General features: G+C 48.1%; 13 non-coding genes across 13 annotated transcripts in view; 7 read left to right on the top strand and 6 right to left on the bottom strand.

The window, feature by feature from the left end:
- Positions 1 to 47, top strand: part of TRNAK-CUU (transfer RNA lysine (anticodon CUU)) — a 73-nt gene extending 26 nt beyond the window's left edge. The window contains exon 1 of the tRNA in view: positions 1 to 47. This exon is cut by the window's left edge and continues 26 nt beyond it. This is a non-coding gene — a tRNA (tRNA-Lys).
- Positions 48 to 123: 76 nt separating this feature from the next.
- TRNAT-AGU (transfer RNA threonine (anticodon AGU)) lies at positions 124 to 197 on the top strand. The gene has a single exon. It is a non-coding gene; the product is annotated as a tRNA-Thr (tRNA).
- Positions 198 to 308: 111 nt separating this feature from the next.
- On the bottom strand, positions 309 to 381 carry TRNAF-GAA (transfer RNA phenylalanine (anticodon GAA)). Its single transcript has one exon. It is a non-coding gene; the product is annotated as a tRNA-Phe (tRNA).
- Positions 382 to 487: 106 nt separating this feature from the next.
- On the bottom strand, positions 488 to 559 carry TRNAQ-CUG (transfer RNA glutamine (anticodon CUG)). The gene has a single exon. It is a non-coding gene; the product is annotated as a tRNA-Gln (tRNA).
- A 317-nt stretch (positions 560 to 876) lies between these two features.
- Positions 877 to 949, bottom strand: TRNAV-CAC (transfer RNA valine (anticodon CAC)). The gene has a single exon. It is a non-coding gene; the product is annotated as a tRNA-Val (tRNA).
- Positions 950 to 1,033: 84 nt separating this feature from the next.
- On the top strand, positions 1,034 to 1,106 carry TRNAR-ACG (transfer RNA arginine (anticodon ACG)). The gene has a single exon. It is a non-coding gene; the product is annotated as a tRNA-Arg (tRNA).
- A 151-nt stretch (positions 1,107 to 1,257) lies between these two features.
- TRNAN-GUU (transfer RNA asparagine (anticodon GUU)) lies at positions 1,258 to 1,331 on the bottom strand. Its single transcript has one exon. It is a non-coding gene; the product is annotated as a tRNA-Asn (tRNA).
- A 128-nt stretch (positions 1,332 to 1,459) lies between these two features.
- On the top strand, positions 1,460 to 1,531 carry TRNAE-CUC (transfer RNA glutamic acid (anticodon CUC)). The gene has a single exon. It is a non-coding gene; the product is annotated as a tRNA-Glu (tRNA).
- A 100-nt stretch (positions 1,532 to 1,631) lies between these two features.
- Positions 1,632 to 1,713, bottom strand: TRNAS-GCU (transfer RNA serine (anticodon GCU)). Its single transcript has one exon. It is a non-coding gene; the product is annotated as a tRNA-Ser (tRNA).
- Positions 1,714 to 1,885: 172 nt separating this feature from the next.
- Positions 1,886 to 1,958, bottom strand: TRNAV-AAC (transfer RNA valine (anticodon AAC)). Its single transcript has one exon. It is a non-coding gene; the product is annotated as a tRNA-Val (tRNA).
- Positions 1,959 to 2,062: 104 nt separating this feature from the next.
- TRNAH-GUG (transfer RNA histidin (anticodon GUG)) lies at positions 2,063 to 2,134 on the top strand. Its single transcript has one exon. It is a non-coding gene; the product is annotated as a tRNA-His (tRNA).
- An 86-nt stretch (positions 2,135 to 2,220) lies between these two features.
- Positions 2,221 to 2,292, top strand: TRNAG-UCC (transfer RNA glycine (anticodon UCC)). The gene has a single exon. It is a non-coding gene; the product is annotated as a tRNA-Gly (tRNA).
- Positions 2,293 to 2,368: 76 nt separating this feature from the next.
- On the top strand, positions 2,369 to 2,441 carry TRNAM-CAU (transfer RNA methionine (anticodon CAU)). Its single transcript has one exon. It is a non-coding gene; the product is annotated as a tRNA-Met (tRNA).
- The last annotated feature ends 59 nt before the right edge of the window (positions 2,442 to 2,500 follow it).

Raw genomic sequence — 2,500 nt, forward strand, 5'->3', positions numbered from 1 at the left:
TGAGACTCTTAATCTCAGGGTCGTGGGTTCGAGCCCCACGTTGGGCGACCATTCCTTTTGGTGTGTTTCCCACTTAGCTGCAACGAGTATGAGGTGCACACTCATGGACCCACCAGCAGAAAGGGCGCCATGGCTTAGTTGGTTAAAGCGCCTGTCTAGTAAACAGGAGATCCCGAGTTCGAATCTCGGTGGTGCCTCAACTTTTTTTGACCAACCCAACTGTCAAAAGAAGGCCTCTGAAAGATTTCACTGCTCACATTTTGCCCAAGATACAGGAAAAATGAAGCGAAACAAACAGTTCAACAAAATGCCGCGACCCGGGATCGAACCGGGGACCTTTAGATCTTCAGTCTAACGCTCTCCCAACTGAGCTATCACGGCCTGTGCTATGTTCTTGGCGACCCAAGCGGAAACGCAGCAGCATAGCATTTCAAAAAGAAAAAGTGGCCTGACAGACGAAAACAAACGAACAAACAGAAAAAGAGACAGGTCCTACCGAGATTTGAACTCGGATCGCTGGATTCAGAGTCCAGAGTGCTAACCATTACACCATAGGACCTTCACATCTAGCGATGTCAAGATGCACGTACAGTTTTCCAATCGTTTTCCCATTGAAAAGAAAAAGGTAAAACAACTGGAACATATTTGCAGAAACCCTGAAATTAGGGCCAAACATGACCAATCCAAAAAGCAAGTGGGCTTGTCCGGGATTTGAACCCGGGACCTCTCGCACCCTAGCGAGAATCATACCCCTAGACCAACGAGCCAGCTGTTGAGTGGTAACAGTGCGTGTGGGTATTTATTTGACATGCCTGCGGAAGGAGACTCACCTTTGAACGAGGACCTTCAAGAAAGAAGAAGAAAAAACAGACTGTTTGGTTCCTGCCGGGATCGAACCGGCGACCTTGTCCGTGTGAAGGACACGTGATAACCACTACACTAAGGAACCTTGCTGGTAGAGAGGCAAATTCTTTGTTTGAAATATTGAGTTGTAGCAAATGTGGTATGGATCTGTCCCAACGGTGTACTACAGGGTCTCGTGGCGCAACGGATAACGCGTCTGACTACGGATCAGAAGATTGCAGGTTCGAATCCTGCCGAGATCGGATTTTTATCTTTGAACAGACTAAATGTGTATGACTGAGACACATGGCATGACATTGCATACACAGATACATGGACAATATGTTTGTTTAGCTGCCAATACTTATGTTTTGTTCACGTTGATTGCTACGCTCAACAAGAAAAAGGTGTCTGCGCCCCCGGGTGGGCTCGAACCACCAACCTTTCGGTTAACAGCCGAACGCGCTAGCCGATTGCGCCACGGAGGCAAGTTGATGATGCTGGTATCGAAATAATTGAGAAATATGCCAACATGGTTAAATAATTGTACAATTGAGAAAGCCAGTTTGGAAAATGCTTTGTTTAAGTTTGCACTGCTAAACACATCATACATCCTTCCGTTATGGTCTAGTGGTTAGGATAGCTGGCTCTCACCCAGCAGGCCCGGGTTCGATTCCCGGTAACGGAAAACTTTTTTCCCCCCTCTTGTGCGCTTGTCCAAGTGTAGTTGAGTTGGTATAGCATCGAATTTCTCGAGAGAAGAAAAGGCAATAATTGAACAAAACTTCCGACGAGGATGGGATTCGAACCCACGCGGGCAGAGCCCATTGGATTAGCAGTCCAACGCCTTAACCACTCGGCCACCTCGTCAACTAGGAGGAGTCAGGCCGAAACTTGGGAAGCCCTTGATGTTTGCATGAAAGAATGAGATCCTGGTGGTTCAGCAGTTTTTAGAGAAGAAAAAGATTTCCCACGCCGGGAGTTAAACCCGGGCCTTCTGGGTGAAAGCCAGATATCCTAGCCGTTAGACCACGTGGGATCATGTTTCCGTCCGGGATCGAACCGGAGACCTTCTGCGTGTTAGGCAGATGTGATAACCGCTACACCACGGAAACTCTGTGGTATAGTGCCAACTAAGGTGGGATGTTATGAAATCACGGAAAAGGCTGGCCTTTGTGGTATGTACACTAGAACATTTGTGCCTTTGTCACTGTCTCTAGCCGTGATCGTCTAGTGGTTAGGACCCTGCGTTGTGGCCGCAGTAACCCAGGTTCGAATCCTGGTCACGGCAGTGACAATTTTTTCCTTTCCCTGTCACATCGTGACTTTGAATTTGGAACTGGCGGATGGTATTGTGGGAGCCCATGTCATGAAGAAGCGTCAGTGGTATAGTGGTGAGCATAGCTGCCTTCCAAGCAGTTGACCCGGGTTCGATTCCCGGCTGACGCAGAGCTGAATTTTTAAGCCATGGTATGTGCCGTAATTGGCCAATACTGCTTCCAAATTGTGCAACAGAGATCACCAAGCCTCCGTAGCGCAGTAGGCAGCGCGTCAGTCTCATAATCTGAAGGCCGTGAGTTCGAGCCTCACCGGGGGCAGACTTCATTTTGATCTTAATATGTCTAATGCGTGTAGTGATGGAAAGGAAAACGAAAGT

The sequence above is a fragment of the Acartia tonsa genome, unplaced genomic scaffold (assembly GCF_053477335.1).
Source record: "Acartia tonsa isolate MP-2025a unplaced genomic scaffold, ASM5347733v1 sca3, whole genome shotgun sequence".
Classification (NCBI taxonomy): domain Eukaryota; kingdom Metazoa; phylum Arthropoda; class Copepoda; order Calanoida; family Acartiidae; genus Acartia; species Acartia tonsa.